Source organism: Tenrec ecaudatus, chromosome 8 (genome assembly GCF_050624435.1).
Source record: "Tenrec ecaudatus isolate mTenEca1 chromosome 8, mTenEca1.hap1, whole genome shotgun sequence".
In the NCBI taxonomy this organism is placed as follows: Eukaryota; Metazoa; Chordata; class Mammalia; order Afrosoricida; family Tenrecidae; genus Tenrec; species Tenrec ecaudatus.
The window spans coordinates 92,401,278-92,423,194 of record NC_134537.1 but is presented as its reverse complement, the minus strand read 5'-3'; the positions used below and the strand labels follow the sequence as shown (position 1 = coordinate 92,423,194).

General features: G+C 43.1%; 1 pseudogene; it reads left to right on the top strand.

The window, feature by feature from the left end:
- The first annotated feature begins 255 nt into the window (after positions 1-255).
- LOC142455476 (ras-related protein Rab-18 pseudogene) lies at positions 256-4,941 on the top strand (annotated as a pseudogene).
- The last annotated feature ends 16,976 nt before the right edge of the window (positions 4,942-21,917 follow it).

Sequence of the window (21,917 nt, the reverse complement as noted above, 5' to 3'; positions counted from 1 at the left end):
GAAGTGGATGGACTTTGGGTCTCTGCTCAAGCTCTCTCTCCACTCAAGAATACTTTGTTCTATTAACTGGCATTCTGTGATGCTCATTCTCCTAACACAATTGCTGAAGACAAACTGGGTGCATAAATAAACAAATGTGGTGAATAAAGCTGATGGGTACCCGGCTATCAAAAGATATAGTGTTGAGACCTCTCCAGTGACGGCTAGGGAGGCAGACCGGGGCCGCCATCTGGGTTGGAGCGGAGCAGCGTCAGGATGTATGAAGACATGCTGACCACCCTCAAGATGCTCATCAACGGTGAGAGTGGGGTGGGCAAGTCCAGCCTGCTGTTGAGGTTCACAGATGGTACTCTTGATCTAGAACTTGCAGCACCAGTAGGTGTTGACTTTAAGGTGTAAACAACTTCAGTGGATGGAAATAAAGCCAAACGTGCAACACGGGATACTGCCGGTCAAGAAAGGTTCAGCATATTAACTCCCAGCCAGTATAGAGGTGCACAGGGTGTTATATTAGTGTCTGATGTTACAGGAAGAGACACCTTTGTTGAACTGGATAATTGGTTAAATGAATTGGAAACATACTACACGAGAAATGACATACTCAACATGCTCGTTAGAAACAAAATTGATAAGGAAAACCGTGAGTTGATAGAAACGAAGGTCTGAAATTTGCCCGCAAGCATTCCGTGTTGTTTATAGAGGCAAGTGCAAAAACCTGTGATGGTGTACAGCGTGCCTTTGAGGACTGGTGGACAAGATCATCCAGACCCCTGGACTGTGGGAGAGCGAGAACCAGAATAAAGGAGTGAAACGGTCACACAGAGAAGAAGGCCAGGGTGGAGAAGCATGTGGCGCTTACTGCTCTGTGCTATACACTCTGGGGCGCTCCATCTCTTGCACATCTGATCACTTAATGACATCCTTCCTGTACATAAACTCTCTAACTGCTCTTTTAGGGACCTTGCAGTTTGCACATAATTTGTTTTGTATCATGACAGTAAGTAGTTGCAGGGAATTCCACTCACTGGCTTTGGCAGGTCATGTTATGGTAAGCATGCAGTTTGCAGTCTCCATTAAAAAAATGTAACATAAAATAGGTGTCCCTTTAGAAGGACATTTGATTTTATGATTTACATTTATCCCATATTGTTAAAAAATAATCCATCTATTTTACTATATGTTGATACCAGGTTTGATTTTGATCTCCTTTTTGCTTGAATATTCTTATTGATTACTGAATTAGTTGGCACCTGGACCTCCCGGACCCACCGGGAGCTTGACATCTATCCTCAGACCTGGCACATCTCCTTTCTGGTATAACAAGGAGCCTGATTCCACAGCTTTGCTGGGATGTTGGCGGACAGATTCTCTTTTAGTAGTAAGAAAACTTCTGTTCACGGAGAGTAGCCCCGGCCAACTTATAATTAAATCTCTATTTGTTATGATGATGCCTTAGGGAGCTTGGTCTTACTTTTAATCTACTCCAATGAGAAACTCTGCTTCACGCGAGTATTTGTTCTGTGGCATGCACATTGGACTCAGGGCTTTGGTGTAGCATTGTTGGGTCTGTGGCAGTTGGCAGAGTGACGGTAAAGATTTCCCAATTTTGGTTTTGGAAGGACATGATAGCGTATTTATGATAACTCATGTAGTTCTTATGAATTTTAAAACCAACTTCCCTTTTTCATAAATGTTGTTAGTGTTTGTCCAAGTACCTCAATTATAACGTGCATAGTGTTTATGGATATGTGTATCTTACGGATTCTGTAATGGCTAGTTGCTACTCACAAACCTCTCTCTGTATTTTGAGGTGTGGGAGGAGGAAAACCAGAACAAAACACTAAAGAGCAATTTGAGAATGGCATATTGCTCCGATTCTGGTGTGTGTGGGGAAATAATGCCACAGTGAAAATCTTGATAATTTACTGTAACAAGTAGCTAATAGTGTACCCGAACCAACTTGTACAGTCTAATAAATCTTTTCCACAGTTAAAAATATATATATAGTGTCTGTCATCTTAAAGGCTTGAAGTTAAACAAGTGGCCACCTAGCAGAGAAGCAATAAGCCCACATGGAAGAAGCACACCAGCGTGTGCAATCAGGAGGTGTTGATGGAATCAAGTAACAGGCACAAGAAGGCCCAAAACAACAACAAAAAACATATTGTTGAGAAAAAGGGGTTGGACTCATCTTTAGACAACAGGATATTCCTTCACAGAAGGGTCACATGGGACAGATGAGTCAACCAGGGTGCAGTATAGCACTGGTGAAACACATAATATTCCTCTGGTTCCTTGAGGCTTCCTCACCCACCACTATCATAACCTCAGTCTTGCCTTTCAGTTCTGGCTAGACTAGAGTATGTACACTGGTACAGAGAGAGCTAATGACACACAGAATCCACGCCAGATAAACCCCTTAGAAACAGAAATGGGAGTAGTGATACCCAGAGGATAGAGGGAAGGTGGGGTGGGGGAAGGAGGGGAGCAAGGGGAAATAATCTCAATGATCGACACAAAGCCCCCCCTCTCCCAGGGGGATGAACAACAGAAACATGGGTGAAGGGAGACAGCAGTTGGTGTAAGATATCAAAACAGTAATAATTTATCATTTACAAATGATGATGACAACATATATTCAAATATGCTTGATGCAATTCATATGTGGAATGCTATAAGAGCTGTAAGAGCTCCCAATAAAATGATTTTTTTAACAAAACCAAACAACTGTAAATTTTGTGGCTTAAAACAACAAAAATTGACATTCTTAGAGATATGAAGTGTAGACATTGAACTCTGGCAAGACCAGATCTCTATGGAGAATTCATTTGCTGCCTCTTCCATCTTCTGCTGGCTGCCGCCAACTCTTAGAGCTCCCTGGTTTGTAACTACATCCCTCTCTAGTCTGCCTGCTTCCACTGTTACCTTCTTCTTTCTGTCTCAATTATCCCTCTCCATCTCCCTTTTAGGACGTTTGCCCCTGGATTTAGAGTCCACCCAGATCATTTGATAATTTTCTCATTCAACTTCATTATCTTAGTTATATCAGCCACGACTCCCTTTCCAAATACGATGAACATTTATAGGTTCTGGGCATTAAGACATGGTTATAGATTCTTTTGAGTCACTATTTAGTCCACCACAGGAACATACTATTTAAGCTCTGTATTACATCTGGAGGATGGTTTCCTCTCCAAGTTTGCTTCTTCTTTAAAATTAAAAAAAATTTAAATTAGTGTTTTTCTTGATATAGTATTCACACATCATATGCTTCCATGGTTAAGTCACTTGTCAAAATGAGTTGTGTATACATAATCACAATCAGTTCTATTGCTCCCTCCCCTATCCCACATTCATTGTTTGTGCCCCAAATCCCCTCACCCTCCCCATCTCCGCCACCCTCCACATCCCAGAAAAACCACTGCATCAGTTAGTATCTCTATGCATCTACCCCTTTGTGCCTCGCACACTGGGGAACCCAACAGAAACAATCAAGAAACAAAATAAAATGGCAAGACTAAAATAATAATAATGATTTAAAGATAAAAATACAATTAAAGAGTAAAGAAGAAAGGCCGCCATCAATATTTAAAAAGCCAGGGAAGGGAATTTTATTCATGGAACAATCAGTTGCTTCTGTAATAGGCCACTTTACCACTCTTTCAGACTGGTGACTTTGGAGGGTGGAATATGTGACAGGTTTATATGGTCATAGGCCTACTGCTGGACCTTACTTTCTATAAAATTGCCCCTTGTTCCGAGGTTAGGACTTTATATCAGCTGATGACATAAGGCCTAGAGAGCTGTGTCGGTCAATAGATGAGCCCATAGTGGGCATATATGCTGAGACTTCAGGGTGAAAGAAGTCCGTGATGTTCAATATGGAGCCAAGTATCTAGCTGATGGCTTTTTTACTAGAGCCAAATGGTAGTCTCAGTTTTGGTAGCTATTGTTGGCAGACAGCAGTAACTGTCGCTAAATTAGCCTTGGTGAGCGGAAGCATGTCCTGTTAGTCTTATACAAAATGTTTATCCCTCCTACTGAGACTACTTCACTCATACAAACACGTGTCCATGATGAATGTTTACTGATATCAGATGACCGAGCCACTCTGTTCCATTGATTGCTTAGTGTCTCTTTTGGGAATGTTCTATAGTGGTCATTAATATGCCATATGAAGCATAGGAACAATTGTGAGGATGGCGCAGGACCGGGCATTGCTTTGTCATATTGTACAGAAAGTTACTATGTATCAGAACCTCATTGATTCACCTAATGACAACAAAGATCTTCAGACTTTATGCCATTTCCACAGGTCCATCTATATGGGTCTTTCTGAGATTTGATTACCTTCAATTTTTCAGTTTTCCCTTTTCAAGATCTTGGACCAGCTAGTTTCATAAGACTTTATGACTTGGGTATGACAGAACCGAGCTCATGATAGAACCCTTTGGCTGCACAGCCACTTGATGCCATGGGTTGGGATTGACCTCATGGCAGTCAGTTTGTTTTTGCTCTGATCTTTACCAAAGCCCACTCACAAACCAGAGTCTGCTTTTCCAAGGCAGATGAAAAAACAAGACCCTGAGGGTCTCCATTTTTGTCTCTTACTGTAGTTTGCTTCACCTTCATATGAGGTCTTCTCCAAACACAGAAACCTCTAGTGCCGTGAATTTGATCACATTCTATGGCCAAGTGATAGCTCTGCTTGGGCTATATCCTAAGCTTCGTTCAGAGCCCTTCCCAGCCCTTACTTAAAGCTGGCGACCTTTCCGGTTATTTGTTAAACAGTATAGTTTCCTGAAGTGTAGAATATACTACTACCAACACTCAGTGGGGACTCCTAAATGGCTGGAGTTTTGTAATTTGTCATTTGCTTTGGGGAAAATAAATGGATATCCTAGTATCCTCAAGATCATTGGACCTGAAGAACTTCATTGATCTGATGAACCCCCACATTGTTGTGGAGTTCATCTTCTGAAAAACAGGCCTACCACTTTTTGGTAACCTGGTCTAATAGGTGTCCGTCACCAGTACAGTAGACCAGTGTAGCAATCTATGGGATGTCCAGATGGCCCAGGTCTCTTTAAAGTGTTTTATGATTGAAGGAAGGCAAATTATCATAGCCCTGGGGCAAGACCATAAATGAAAATTGTTATTTGTCACACGTGAGCTTGCCCTGCTTTTGAACATCCTTGTAAAAGGGAAAGAAAATGATACATTTTCCAGATGTCTGCATATCATGTGCTAAAGTCTGTATTCATCTGTTTTAACTGAGATGCCGCATCTAGAACAGTAGCTTTAATTGGGGCTACTTTTTTGTTAAGTTACCTGTAGTCCACTCTTATCCACCCTGATGCATGAGGTTTTAGATATTCTAGCACTGCCAGGGCTATCAGAAACCTAACTTCTGTAACAGCTTCTCTGTCTTAAGGAGACGCCCTTGAACATCTCAATGTTGGCCTCTCTCACCAGCACTTTCTCTCTTTTTTTGGCAGAGGTTTAATTCAGAGCAGGGGGAGCACTTTCTTTATGATGTTGATAAACATGTTGTCCTCTTAGTGTTTCCATGGAACATAGTCAGCTGTATGAACTCTCAGTTTGGGGACCGTTTTGAGTTCCTCTGCTACCACATGTCAGGGAAGTTCTGGTGTCTCTTTTAGTAGGGATTGTTGCCTTTTTTTCCAAAACCAGGATTGAGCCTTGCAGAAGAATCACTTCACTTCCAGGATCGATGCTACCATATTAAATTAGTTTATCATAGGAGAATTTTTATATACTTGCAGATTGATATTCTCTCCTTTATCAAACCTTGTTCCACCCCTTTGCTCTGTTACAATCAAGACCTAGTCCCATGAACATTCCCTCACCTCCCTATAGTACAGATTAACCAGATACTGCATTCGTTTGTGGGATAGTCCACTCCCCCACCCTCCCTCAGCTGGACTAACAATATTATAGACCCAATTTTGCTAGATCATGATTTTAGTACTTGCTATTTGTCTGACTAAGGAGTCCTAGGGGTGCATTTGGGTAAGCCTTGAACTGCTAATCACAATATTGGTGGTTCAAAGTCAGCAGCCACCCTATGGGAGAAAGTTGAAAAGACCTGCTTCATAAAGATTTATAGCGTTAGAAACTCTATATAGGGTTGCTAAGCGTTGCGATCAATTTCATGGTGATAAGCTTTTAGTTTTTTTTACTCTGATTAACAGAAGGGGAAGAAGAGTAGGGATTGTAAGGGTGGCCAGCAAAGCCTTATCAAAGACCTGACTTAGCTGAGGTGTCTGCATGATACTCAAGCAAAGGTGCTGAGGAGGTGGGCCAATATCTCCTAACAAGGGTGTGTAAGCTATTTTTGTAAATCTTGAAGGTTTGGGGGAAGCTGGGAGTTCAAATGTTTCAACAAGATCTACCCAGATAAGTTCACTCCCAAGTCTCAGTGTCCACTCTTTTTCACTTAATGTCCTTGACCTTTAAGGAGAAGATCTGTCAGAGCTGAAATTTAATTTTCTCTGAAGGTCTGTTTCTCTTATATCATTAAGTCCAAGCTATTCTCTCATATCATTAAGCCCTGGCCATTTTTGCTGAGTGCCCACTGTCGTTTCCTTAAGTACAGCTAAGAAACTCCGGCGCTTTCACATTTCCCTGACTGGGGCTGATTAATCACCAGGAATATGATGTCATCTCTCTTCAGTAGCACACATCTCATAATCTCTCCAGTTACGATTTTGTTTTATTCCTTTCCAATACCAGAGATTACACCCTAGCAAGGACATCTCTTCCCACCGAAGTCTCAGCCTACTTGATGTTGGTGAGCGTTTTCACACTGCATTGCTACAGCACACTGAAATCTATTTGTTCTCCATTTACCACCAGTGTAATGTTGGCTTTGTTTTCAGCTAGATCAGGAATAATCCATCTTCCCCTTCCCATTTCACAATATGCTTCTAAGGATCACTCCTGGGACTAACTGGTTTAGATTGGGTTACTAGGGAGAGATTCTGAGATGGAAATTTTCATCTGGGTTTGCTGGGGACTGTTTCTGGAAATACCTGTACAAAAAGGAGGGAAGCTAACCTAAGAATATTTTTTTCACTGAGAATTCAGCTAGTTCTATGGGGGGCTCTGGACTATGATGACCTTGCATTCAGACTTGTCCTCAATTGAGGCAAAGCTGCCAAGACTTTGGATTTCCATATCACCAACATTGGTCATGTTTCATCACCTGAGGGGGGTTAATCTAGGGCCAGGTAAATCCTTAGGAGTGGAGGTACCTACCAGTAAAGAACACAGTTTAGAGCTGGCAGCTCACAGCCCCACACATGAGGATGGGGACACCAGCTTGGCCACTGCAGATGCCCTGTGATCATGGTTTCCTTGGCACAGCACTGGAGGGGCTAACGTAGTAGACTGGCAGTGGCAGCATTGAGTTTACACCTGCTGGGTTCATCAAAATGCACCTGGTGGTGCCGTCTGGTAAGCAGTGGCGTGCTAGCTACAACGTCAGTGGTTCAAACTCACCAGATGCTCTGAGGGAGAAAGATGAGACAGTCGGCTCTTGCAATAGCGTCAGAACTCACTTGAGGACAATGGATTTATGATCACCAAACATTTTTTTCTGTTGGATTTATCCAGGATTATTTTTAACCTCATTTTATTCAGCTATGGAATAAAGTTGTTAACTAAGTAAAGACTTTGAAATAGTGACTAGTATATTGTATGTACTCAGAAAGTATGGTGGTAATTATTATTGATGATCATGCTATTGTTATAAGTCTATGTTCTAAACTTATTTTCCAACTATGTTTCCCATCTCACTACTCTGAAACCGGAATATACCTTTCTCCTAAGATGAAATCCCTTTTTCTTCAAAGATGACAGAATTGCCCTATAGGGCTGTGGTCTTTTTGAAGCTGGTTACCACATGTGGTAATCAACTTGAGTGAAGGGGTGGAGCCTGTCAGTCAGGTCATGGCTCCTTTGTGTGGGCATGACTTTTGCCTAAGGATTCTGGTAACTCCTGTCTTCCTCCCTGGAGGTTGGACACACACTCTCTCTGCTTTATATTCTTGTTGACAAGCCAAATGGAGTCATGCTGCTGGCAGCCAGAGCTCTGGAGCTGGAGGAGCCATGTGGCGACCCATGCCAGCACTGAGATGCTTCCACTGCCACTGGATTCATAAGAATTTCCACCCACTGGCTGTGATCTTCCTGCATTTGGTGTTATTTCATGTATTTCATGATTTTTAAGAGGAATTTATAAACTGGTATCAGACATATGGGTTAATATTGTACTTATGGACTTGATCTGGGCCAGGCTGGGATATTTTCTCAATCTACAATTAGTCTTTATATAAAGTTCTTTAAAAATCATTTTATTGGAGGCTATTACAACCCTTATAACATCCCATACATCAATTGTATCAAGCATATTTGTACATATGTTGCCATTATCATTCCCAAAACATATTCTACTTGAAAGCTTTTTCTTATATACATAGGTGTGTCTATGATTTTGTTTCTCTAGTCAGTCTGGACTAACACAACACCTCTTTCTCCTGTAGAGTAGCTGGAGGGTGTGAAGCTTTCAGTTCGCAGACCATTGCTTATCCACAGCATCACCGGTTGGAAAAGTCAAAAGTCAGTGAAAAAGAAGATGCTCAATGAGATGGCAGGGAAAGTGGATGCAACAATGGCCTCAAACATAGGAATGATTGCGCAGATGTCAGTGGAACAGACAATATTGCATTCTGTTGTACATCTGGTCAATATGATACTTGACAGCACCTAACGACAACATAAAAAAATTATGGTAGTTTTCTCAGTCTTCTAAGTGCACATCTTCCCTTTCCACCCCTCCTTTCTCAGGGACCTCACATCAGTTCCTCTCTGCACCTATGGGGTCACCATGAGTTGGAACGGACTCTTTACAGACTAACAACAAAGAGAAGAGGTGTAAGTATTCTGTGGCAAAACTTTTGTTTTGATGTTGAACTCATGTAGTGATGTGAAGGTTAGATTTCTGCCTGTGAGACATGGTAAAAATAAAATGAGAATTGGAAGAAGAAAGACCAGAAAGAACTAGTAAAATGCTGCTGACATGCTTCCCATGGATAGGGAGCCTCTGGTCGGCAGAGAAGGAAAGGCACTGGTGTACCTGCCTCTATAGAATAGGATAGGCTCCGGAGGAATGCCCCAGGAGAGAGCGGCGGGACCAAAGGTCCCGAGGAGACCTGGGAGGTGAGGGTGGTGGGGAAGGGGGCGGTGAGTAGGCTGAGTGAAGGACAGGGGAACAACTGGGGTGTTTGAGTCAATTACAAGGAGGAGATAGGGATACGAGGTGGGGGTGAGGGCTGTCGGAACAACAGCAAACTAGCTAAGAGGAGGTACCAAGAGGCAGAAATAAGAGGAAAGTGACAGAGGAGCAGGAGGATGGTAAAAGGAAACAGAGGTAGGACCAAGGAAGCAAAGCAATAGATAGAGGTATAAACATAGTGGTATACATATGTAAATATATTAATCCACAAAATAGAAGTATTGGCCCATGTACATATATTTATACAGCAATACACTGAGGTAGGGGATGGACTTTGGGTCTCTGCTCATACCCTCCCTCAATACACTTTGTTGTAACTATTTGGTAGTCTGAGATGTTCATCCTCCCGACACAATTGCTGAAGACAAAATGGGTGCATAAGCAAATGTGGTGAAGAAGGTGGATGGTGCCCACCTATTAAAAGATATAGCATCGGGGGTCTTAAAAACTTGAAGTTACACAAGCTGCCATTCAGCATTAAGCAACAAGTCCACATAGAAGAAGCACATCAATGTGATCATGAGGAGTCACCGGGACCAGGTAATAGGCATCAGCACACATATAACAACCAAAAACCCATATTGTTGAGAACGAGGGGGGCTGGAGCAGAGATCCAAAACCCATCTGTAGACAGTGGAGCAATCTCCCCACAGAGGGGCCACAGGGAAGGGATGAGTCACCAGGGTGCAGTAAAGCATCGACAAACATACTATACTCCTCTGGTTCCTTGAGGATTCCCCACCCATCCCCCACCCCCACTCCAAGGACTCCAGTGCTGCTTCTCAATTCAGACTAGACTAGAACATGTATACAGGTATAGAAAGGGAGGGGAGCTCACGACACACAGAATCCAGGAACAGGAATGGGACTAGTGATACCAGAAGGGTAGGGGAAAGAGGGAAAGAGGAAGGGAGAAAGAAGGAACTGATTGCAATAATTGACACGTACACCCCTCTACAGTGGCAAGAAAAAGAGAAAACATGGGGATGGGAGATAGCGGTTGGTGTGACTGATGAAAATCTATCAGGGGGTTAGAGGGTGGGGTGGAGGGGAAAGAGCTGATACCAAGGGCTCAATAGAAAGTAAGTGTCTAAAAGAATGAGGGCAACATATGTACAAACATGCCTGATTCAATTGATGTATGGATTGTGATAAGAGTTGTACAAGCCCCCAATAAAATGATTTTTTCTTTTAAAAAGGGAAAGACACAGGGTATCTAGACTTCAGAGCTGGAGAGGCAGTGACTGGTTTCGCAGAGGCCCTCCTGGGGCTGGTGGGGATTAGGAGATGATCAGGGGAAGAAATGCTCTGGGACCCAACCGCGGTTGCTCACATTGCTTATTGTCTGGGCAACTAATAGGCATTGCAGGAGCCCCTGAAGACCTGCAAGTGCCTTTCCCTTAGAAAGACCCAAAGCACTTACTACCCCACAATAGCTCAAGATTTTCCTCTAGGGATCCCTGTTTTCTCTAGTGCTTTAGCTTGTAATAGAATCGCGGCTGCCTCCATTCTCTCCCCATTTAGTTACCTGCAAACGTCACCCACATCTTTAACCTTGGGAGATTTGGTGATAATTTCTCGATGCAAAATTTGAGCACACAGCTGGACAAATTACTGAGGGGACCACAGGACAAAATCCTTGAAATTGAAACTGCGCAGGAGATTTGAGGGCATGCTGCCTCCCAGTTGATAAGAGCCCTGGAGTTGAATTTCAAGTGTCTTTGGCACAGGCACCCTCAGGAGTCAGGAAACCTCCTGCTGCTGGCAATGTCCCACCTCAGCCCTGGGCATAGCACCCTTTCCCTAGTCTGTAGAGGTGGGGGTTGTCTCCTGGGGCTCTGCATCCCACTTTCCTCCCTGGAGCTCGCAGGCCTTAATGCTTGCCAGTTTGCTATTGCAGTCTGAAAAGTACTTTAATTGGGAAGGTAAAATACAATATCAAATACCCCTTTTGTGCCTTGTGAAAGGTCTCTAAAGCTCAGCTTAACTCATAGAGCTTAAATCAATAGCACCAGCCCATTTCCTAATCACAGGGAATTTAATAATGATCAGGAAAGCCATCGTCAGCCTGATCTGGGGACTATTATGACTTTAACTCTTGGAAAACAGCTTCCTGTCAAACTTACATACTGTTATCATATTAAATGTCACTCAGAGGGTTTTTAAATCCTTCTTTAGAGAGAAAGTATTCGAAGGGTTCTATCAAAATTACTCTGTATGCTGATGAGCTGCCTGCCAGGAAGAGGGAGTGAAAGACAAGCCTGGAGGCGGGAGAAGGAAATTGGTCTCCTCTTACTATGCTGTCGCTAGCTGCGGTGGAATTGGCTGCCTACTTGGGTGGCCCCATGCCCAATGGAGTGAATCGCTGTCTGGCCCTCTACCACAGCTACGATCAGTTATGCATCCCCTTGTTGAGATGTCTAGGGATTTCAATGGCTGCTTTGGGGAAGTGAATCACCAGGCCTGTCTTCTCTTCCTAGTCTGTTGTAGTCTTTGAGCTTTGCTGAAACCTGGTCAGCACGATATCAACACACCAGCCTCCATGCACAGGTGATAGCTGTCCCTAGGGTCAACTGACCAGGACTCAAACCCAGGTTTTCCATGTGAAAGGAGACAATTCTAGCACTGAACTAATCTCACCCCTTTTCTTAACATAGTTTACCAAAGTCTGGACGTGAAGCTGCTTAAGGTCTGTGGGTCTTTTATTTGGAAAGACCCTGGCAACATTGCAACCCATGGGCTGGAAAGTTCTTTTTTTAAAACATTTTATTTGAGGTTCATACAATTCTTATCACAATCCATCCATCCATCCATCCATCCATCCATCCATCCATCCATCCATCCATTCATCCATTGTGTCATTCTACTTGAGCCCTTAATATCAGCTCTTCATTTCCCCCTCTCCTTCATGAACCCTTCACAATTCATAAATTATTATTATTTTGTCATATCCTACACTGATGTCTCCCTTCATCCAGTTTTCTGTTGTCCATCCCCTCGGGAGGAGGTTATATGTAGATCCTTCTAATCGGTTCCTCCTTTCTACCCCACATTCCCTCCATCTTCCAGGTATCGCCACTCTCACCACTGGCCCTGAAGGGGTTATCTGACCTGGAATTCCTGTGTTTTCAGTTCCTATCTGTACCAGTTTACATCCTCTGCTCTAGCCAGATTTGTAAGGTAGAGTTGGGATCATTATAGTGGGGGCGGAAGCATTTAAGAACTAGAGGACAGTTGCATGTTTCATTGTTGCTACCCTGCCCCCTGACTGGCTCATCTCCTCCGCACAACCTTCAGTAAGGGGATGTCCAGTTGCCTACAGATGGGCTTTGGGTCTCCACTCTGCACTCACCCTCATTTACAATGATATGATTTTTTTGTTCTTTGATGCCTGGGAAAGTTCGTTTTTATCCCCTGGGGAGTCCCTTTAGATACATGCTGTGAATGTGGGTGGTGGTTGGGGGTGAGGAGTTAGGCACAGATCCTTCCCTGTGGTCAGCTAGAGCTCTCAGATGACTCCGAGAAACATTGTAGCACTTACTGATTTAAGCAACTTAACCCCGTTTATCATCAAAGAGGCAAATGAAGATCCCCTGAAGATTGCGGTAATGTGAATTTCAGTAGTGTTGTTGAGGTGGATTTCTACCTTGATTGTCTACGAGGCTATTAGATATTTTGTGAATTGGGCTTGATGCTGTTGTTTTATGGGGGATTAACATGCTCATTGAGGACCATTTAAGTGGGGCCAGATGGTTAGTTTTTAGTGAAACCCTAATGGAAATGAGGAGGAGTATGGACACCAGGAGTTAAACAAAAACAGAAGAGCCACCTATTAAAATCCTGGGAGAAGGAACTTGCCCCATCCTAGATCAGGTCAGAGCAGAGGATGACATGGAAGTGAGAATCGGCAGAAACAGTGCTGACAGGCAGGAGTTTGGGTGGACTGGATCTGGAAACGTTCTGACTCCATGGGTGTTCTGTTGAGATGGAGAAGCATTGCTTTGGCTCCTAGGGCCCTGACCGTCATGGCCTCATGGAGGAACACAGTTGTACCCCCATTTAGCTAGAGCCAGGGCTCACTGCTTGGGGCCAGGCCTGTGATGGGATCCTCAAAGATGATGGGAAGCACGGACCTGGAACTTCAAGCCCAGGGCTTCCAGATGCTGCAGGAAGTCAAGAGCAAGCCCCTGACTAAGCAAGTTCTGGACTGTCTTTCCTGTAGCCGTATTGAGGGTGGGTTGCAGCTTAAATTTTGAGCACCCTCTTTAAAGAAGGTTGTGGATAGTCATATAAGCCCCAAATCCATTTTTAGAGTCTCCACGTGGATTAAGACTCCATTGAATTCCTTCTGACCATGAATTAGGGATGAGAACAGTCTTGTCCTCAGACGGGGTGCATTGGCAAATGGATTACCTCCACCCATCTCTAGCCAGCCTAGGAAATAGCAGTATTCCCAATGGATTTGCCTAAAGGGGTACTTGTTGAAGATCAGTGTACTGGGGTTTGCATTGTCATGATTCATGCCCTATCAGATATGCCCTGATAGCCAGAGTCAGAGGGCCATGTAACAATCTTGTAAGCCCTTCTGTCTAACATGATGCATGAGTTCCAATCATGATTCTCTTCTCACTCCAGTAGTCCCACTTGTAACTGTGATGTATTAATCTGCCACCAATCATGAATTTGTGACAAATTCCTTTGTGTTCCATGCCTTATTTAAGAAGCAGTGTGGCTATAAATCCTTGGGCACAATTATAGCCTTGAGCTAATGGTATCCTTCATCTGGATGATCTGTCTGTCTTTGTTCCATTTAAGACAAAAAAATAATGTTTTCCTTAAACTAAAAAAAAAATTAAAATCATGGAAAAGAGGAGGACCAGATGACTGGTACATTCACTGCTGCTGGCTCAGAATGCCTAGCTCTTTCCAACGTTAATCACTTGTGGAGATTGGAGAAACAAAAGTGTCTGTGCTCAGAGAAGCTTGTTGTGCCGAGAGATCATACACCCACTGGCACCCGCGCTCCTCCCCAGACAGCTCTGTTAGTGCTTACCTTCCGGAGTCCAGAGAAAGTCTTTCCAGCCATTGCTATTAAGCAGAGGAGCATCACCCCTGAGACAAGTGGGAAGAGTGTCCACTTGAGACGATGGAGACCCTATTCCAGCAGGCTCGCCTTGTAAATTAGTCTTTTAAAATCACACATCCATTGACTTTTTCAGAAGCTTCCAAGCCTGTTAGGCTGTGGGTTAGGTGTTAGGATGGTGGTCAGCCATTCAAAGTGCCAGCAGACAGATGAGGCCATCTGATTCTGTGAAGATGGACAGTTTCAGAAACCCAATACAGGGTCACTCTGAGTCCGAATCCATTAGTGTGACAGCCTTGAAAACCTTAAGGGGCATGCATTAACTCTAAATAAGCATTATAATCACATATGTATAATATATCACATATGGCCAGAACACTGATATTACACATTTGGAAACTGGTATACACATGCTAGGTGACTCCCCAAGACCATGACCTACAGCCTCCTAGCCTGTGCATATCCTCCCTGCTGTCATCATGTTGAGCATACAAGAGAGGCCTGATTTAAACATTATCACATAACAACTGTGTGGCTGAGAGAAATCTCACAACCCTTCTGGCACTCCATGCCTTCTGTAAAATTATGATCATACACTTTAATTTGAGGTTTAAATGTACGGAATAGTTCTAGCACACAATCTGGCACTGAAAATACTCAATGGAACTGTTACTAATGTGTTTCCTGACAAACTATGAGAAGAAGAAAAAAAACCACAGACTTAAGAGAAAATTGGTAGCATGAAAGGCCTGGAAAGGATGGCCTAAGTTCTAATAGCTGTTGAAGATAGCAGCTCAGGGGTATCAAGGTCATCACTCCTAGGAGCTTATGATGAACATAACAGCAATATCTAGCTAGAGAGGGCCAATGATTGAGTTGCAACATTTTTATATAGAAAAGGCCTTAGCCAAGATCTCTGGGTTAGATCTGCCCCCACAAAGCCCACACCTTCCTCAGTCTTGAAATAGCAAATCATCACGGGGAATAAGAAGATCTTGTTTTATTAAACAGTGGAATAGAAGTATTGATAACTCAAAATGCATAGCCAATATAACTTGGAAGGCATTACTGATCATGCTTTTAATTATTTTTCTTCTAAATGATTTACATACCAAATTCCCAGTTCATGGAAAATAGGTATCATTAACTATAAAGTATTTACCACTGAGCATGAGAAATTAACCTGAGGAGAAAAACCCATTATAAAATAGTATTTTGCAGATAATTCCATTGGGATTCCATTCGTATTAGACATCTTTTGGTGCCTCAAATACACCAAGTTCATTTCTACCTGGCTTTGACTTTGCCTTCCCAATGTGGCATTGTTGGGTAAGCATTAAATTGCAAATCTCATGGTTGGTGGTTCAAACCCACCAGCTACTTTGAGGTAGGAAGATGAGGCTACTTGCTTCTATAAAAATTTATAGCCACAGAAATTCAATGTAGGGTTTCTATGAGTCGAAATTCCGACTTTAAAATCTGTTCTTAGTCTGGAAGCTCTGCTGAAACCTGTTCACTTTGCGTGACTACACTGGCTTTTGAAATAACCAGCGACAAAGCTTCCAGCATCACAGCAACATACAAGCCACCACAATATGACAAACTGATAAGAACAGACTTCGACAAAGGAAGCAACTTCAGAGGAAGCAGTGACAGACAACTCTATGCACAGCATGGAAACACTGTCAGATATGAAGGCCTAGTGAGCAGAAGCATCACATAACTGGAGCTGCTTTTTGGAAGTAGAATCAACCATGGCGATGCAGAGTAAAGACTGTCAGAGTGGAGCTTTCATTTGCAAATGAAGATGAGAAGAAACAGCTGCAAAAGTCTACTAAAAATTGGAACTAGGAATGTATGAAGTATGAATCTGTAAAAAGGAAGTCATAAAAATGAAACGGAATGCATAAATATTGATATCCTAGGAGTTGGCGAGCTAAAATGGACTGGCAGGGCCATTTTGAATCAGAAAATTAAAGCAAGTCCACGAGAGCTGAAAGATGACCAGCAGTCTATCCACCTGAATTTCAGAGAACATCTCAAGACCAGATTTGTTGCAAGGAACACTAATGACAGAAGACCTGATGAGCTATAAGAGGACATCAAGAGCATCATTCATGAAGAAAGAAAAGGGTCATTAAAAGGACAGGAAAGAAAGGAAAACTCAAAAAGTGAATGTCAGAAGAGCCTCTGCAACTTGCTCACCATCCTAGAGTAGCTAAGGCACATGGAAGAAATGATGAAGTAAAAAAACTGAATAGAAAAATTCAAAGGACAGCTTAAGAAAAATAAATAAAATATTATAATGAAATGTGCAAAGACCTAGAGTGAGAAAACCAAAAAAGGAAGTTCACCCTATCCTAAATGGAAAGAACTCAAGAAATAAATTAAGTCTCAAGTTGCAATGCTGTAAGATTATGTAAGTGTCAAGGTTGTATCTTCTCACCATACTTACCTAATCTGTACGCAGAATAAATGCAGACTGATTTATTCTGGAGTATACAAAAAGGAATGGGACATTTGGATTGTTGGAAAGCTTTCTACCAGCCTGAAACATGCAGATGACACAACCTTGCTTGCTGAAAGGGAGGAGGACTTGAGACATTTGCTGATGATCAAGTATTGCAGCCTTCAGGATGGCTTACAACTCAATACAAAGACCAACATCTCTACGTCTAGACCAATACATAACATCATGATAAATGAAGAAAAAATGGGAGTGGTCAAGGATTTTGTCTTGCTTGCAATATCATAATCAGTGCTCATTGAAGCACCTCACAACAGCTTGAGTTGGACATGACTCGATGGCCATGGAGTTGGCTTCCTCCTGGACTCTGCACAGCTCTTCTCCCAGTTCTTTGTGTAGCTCCCGCTTCCTCATCATTCAAGCTTTACCTTAATTATCACCTCCCTGCTTAATTATTCACTCCCCGAAACAGAGTTACTTATCACAGTACACATTAAGCATTTGTTAAATGGACAGGTATTAAATTGATTCATAAAGTAGGTGAGCTAGAGCTTATCAAATTGATAATGAATGAAATATTGGGTAAAATCACCATCCCAGGCTCTGACAGGCCTGTGCAATTCTGGTCAGTGCTTGGTTATTTCATTTTTTGTTTTGCGTGCTTCCAGATTGTCAGCGAATGCCTCTTTTGCTCACCAGATGCTACTCATTTTCCACCCACATTGCTATCTGCTTGTAACTTAGGAGTAGAATAAAGAAGACCTGATAAGCCCAGGCAATGATTGTAAAAGGGAGAGTGGTGACTCAGTGGTAGATTTTTTGTTCTCTTGTGGAAGACATGGATGGATTCTCAGCTAAAGTACCTCAGCCCAATCAGTGTGTTGCTATGATGTTGATTAGGTTTCAGGGGAGCTTCGAGACCAAACATAAATTGGGAAGAAAGGCCTGAGGATCCTTTCTCCAGAGCAGCCAATCAGATCCCAGCAGTCTGATATCTATTAGGGGGATGGCACGAGGCAGACCAGCAGCATTTTGTCCCAGGGTTGGTGAGCTGCTGAATTGGTGGCAGTTAACAAGAACAGCAATGCTGTGAAAGTCTTCACTCTACAAAAAGTCTGCACATTGAGAAAGTCAGAAGGACTGAGTCAATGGGGTTTCAGGGAGTCCTTGTCTAGCCATGTATCCATTTCCTCTCAATTTTCAGAGCCTTGTAACATTGAAGAAGTGAGAGCCCCCCCTAGTTTCTTAGAACCTTACATGATTTCAGAGCAATAGCAATCTGTCTGGGGCCACAGTAATTGAAATTAATTGGATTTTAGAGATAATAACATTTATGCTAATATGGTATTGAGAGGAGACAATAGCCTGGGAGATAAGTACCTAGGAGAGGTGGGGCAGGAGAACTGGCAGTCCCAGCAGGAGAAATTAGAAATCCTGGAGGGGGAGCCACTAGAGCCAGTGAGGGTGGGGATGAAGGAAATGGTGTTCTATAGAAACTCAGAGGGCTTACAGAAGCAAGCGAGCAGGACAAAGGTGGGATGGGAGAGGTAGAAATGTCTTTGGGGCTAATAATAATAGTCACAGTAACTCTGCCAGCTGCCTTTTGTGCAGTACTTTCCATGTGCTAAGTCCTACATAGTTTCTGTTTCATTTTCTCCTCCCGGAAAGCTCAGGGCGTGGGTATTAACACTGTTTTCTCCATTCTATAGAGGAGAAAGTGGGAATTTAAAAAACAAACCATTTGCTGTGTCAGAGTGGGAGTGTGCTCCATAGGGTGGCCACGGAGGAGACCTTTTGGAAGTGGGGTGCCAAGTTTTTCTTCTCGGGTTGCTCTGGATGCATTTGAATGGCCAAAGTTTTGACTAGCAGTGGAACACTGAGCCCTCTGTACCAACCATGACTTCCTTAAACCAAAGTCACCGTGTCATTAGTAGTCTAGGAGTAGAATCGTCCCACGGGGTTTCTGAGAGGTCTCAGAATGGATTTCAGCATCAACCTTTTGGTCAGCAGTGAAGTGCTGGGCATTTCCATTTCTACCATCTGAGGATTCCAAAACCAAAGTTGATCTGTCACAAAAGTCTACTGTCACATTGATTCCAACTCATAGTCACCCTACAGGATAGATCAGATCTGTCCAAAGGAGTTTTCAAGTCTGCAATCAACAGAAGTAGACTCCTGCATCTTATTTGCCCATGGAGTGGATGCTAGGTTAGCAGTGGACAACTTGACCACTCTGTCAAACAAAGTTTACAGGGGCCTCAAGAACTTGTTCAAGGTCACATGGCAAAGGCAGATGCAAAAGGAATACTTATACCCACTGCTCGAAACCATCTCTTATTTGGCCAAAGCAGAGAAACAAAGCAAGCAAGATTAGGAGAGATGCATTTCTGTGGGGAAGCGACTGCGGAGTCTGAACCAGCTCTGAGGAAAGTGATCTAGACAAGAGCCTGAAAGAAGGTCTAGAGATTTGAGAGGATACAAATACTATGGTTCCAGATAGTGTGGCCTACAAAAGCAACGACTCTGGCTTCATAATTTTCTCCCTAGCTTCTGGCACAGCGGCCCACCCCTATGTCTGGCCTTGAGTACTGTATTGCCTAGATAGTAAATGAGCGCGTGGTAGGGTGCCAGAATTGGCCAGCAATGAAGTAAAGAATGGTGATATCCTCTTCAACACATCTTTATCTATATCAATATTAAAAAAAATCAAAACCAAACTCACTGCTGTCAAGTCAATGCTGACTCATAGCAACCCTATAGGACAGGGTGGAACTGCCCTTGTGAATTTTAGAGTTTGTAACTCTTTAAGGGAGTAGAGAGTCCTGTTGTTTTCCCAAGGAGAGACTTGTGGTTTTGAACTGCTGACTTTGCAGTAAGCAGCCCAACATATAACCACTGCATGCCCAGGACACCTATGGAGGTAATGTACCTTTTAAGACATAATTTGCTTCTAGGCTTGGACACCAAGACAAGATGTTGTAAACTTTTATTAATAAATTGAGTTCAAAGGGCATTGTGGAGAGGATAAAGAAAAGCAGGCTTAAGAAAATACATGGTCTTGGAAGAGAAACCCCACATCATATGTGTGAGAGTAGCAAAACTTATCCAATCAATAGGAAAACTTCATTGTGGGTTTTCTCCTCAGAACGTAAAGTACTCTGTGGAGATTGTCTTTGAAAGTCAAACACAAAACAAACAGTTGATGTGCAGATGATTTCGACTCATCATGACCTCAGGTGTATCAGAGGAGAGCTGTGCTCCATGGATGTTTTTAGGAAGTATATTACCAAGCCTTACTTCCAAGGTGCCTCTGGCTGGACTCAAACCTCCAACTTTTCCGTTAACAGTTGTGTTAGGCAGGGTTCTCTAAAGAAGCCACGCCAGGACTCTTATGATTATATAGATGCATAGATCAATACGTTTATACAAGGCAAAGTAATATAACAGCTAATCTGTCAACATAGCAGTACCGAACACTCAGTTCAACTCACTTTTGTGGAACAGTTAATATCCTGGAAGACCTTCAACTCACGTGGGCTGCTTGGTCCAAGGTCAAGGAAGCAGGGAGCAGAGTCCTCCCTTGGGCAAGGCAGGCAGAGTCTGCCAGCAGGCAGCAAACAGCCGGGTGGGTCAGCAACAGTCAGTAGTAGCTCAGAAGCTTAGTGAGGCAGCCCCTAATGGGATCTGGAACTCAAGCACAGCAACAGGATCCACCAGCCCAAGCTCAAACAACGTATACACCATCCGCGGGGTGAAGCAAGTCTCGAAGAAGCCTCAAGCTAAAGCAACTCAATCCACTGGTTGGCTTCATCCACAGGTAGTGTAGCACACAGGTTGAGGCAGGGAACTAGCAAAAGCAGCAGTCATGCTGGTCCAATCACCAGGGAGCAAGAGAGATGGGGGCAGGCCTTGAAGAGCCATTTATCTCATTGCCCTCCAATCAAGCTTTGACTTGATTAAACTCTGCCCACTTGTTCCTATTGGCCTAGTTGGCATGTTAAACCTAACTGTCACAGCAGTCATGTGCATTCGCCATTTACCACACAAGGATGCTCCCTGATGACTGTGGTTAGCTGCTGTCAAGTGGTTAGCTTGGCTCAAGACAACTGCCTCTCTTACCGAGTAAAACTGTTCCACATAGTTTTCTTAGCTATAATCTTTATGAAAGCCGTTTGCCAGGCCTTTCATCAGAGTCACTGGGTTAGCGCATTACATGTGCCACCAAGCTCTTCACTTGAAGTTTGTTGTTGTTAGATGCCATTGTACTGTTTTGACTCACAATGACCTTATGCACAACTGCCTTGTTCCTGCCCCATCCTCACAATTGTTCTGGTGCCTGAGCCCATTGCTGGAACCATAGTGGCAATCCATCTCCTTGAAGGCCTTCCTCTCCTCCGCTGCGCCTCTGCCCCACCTAACGTGATGCCTTTTGCAGGAACTGGTCTTTCCCGACAATATGTCTGAAGTATATGAGACAAAGCCTTGCCATCCTTGCCTCTCAGAAGCACTCTGGCCATATTTATTGAAAGACACTCCTGAAGTTTAAACACCAACAACAATAAATCCAAACTCACTGCCATCGAGTCAGTTCTGACTCATGGTGCCTCTATAGGTTTCTGAGACTGTAACTCTTTACAGAGGTAGAAAGACTCATCTTTCTTCTGCAGAGTTCCTGGTAATCTTGAAATGTCAACCTTGAGCCTCGCAGGTCCATGTGTAACCACTACAGACCAGGGCTCCTTAAAGATTAGGTTAGCTGGAGATATTTTCCAAGTAGGATTTCACGAAGTTGTGAAGGATTACATTTTGTTTGGATCTGCTATCAATGCTCATGGAAGCAGCAGTCAAGTGACCCAGTGACACACTGTAATGGGCAATTCTGCTGCACAAAACTCTATGATGAAAAGAACAAGTTTGTCACTGTGAGGACAAAGGTATGCCTGACTCAAGCCATGATACTTTTACTTATCTCATATGCATATGAAAGCTGGACAATGAATAAAGAAGACCAGAGAAGAATTGATGAATTCGAATTAAGGTATTGATAA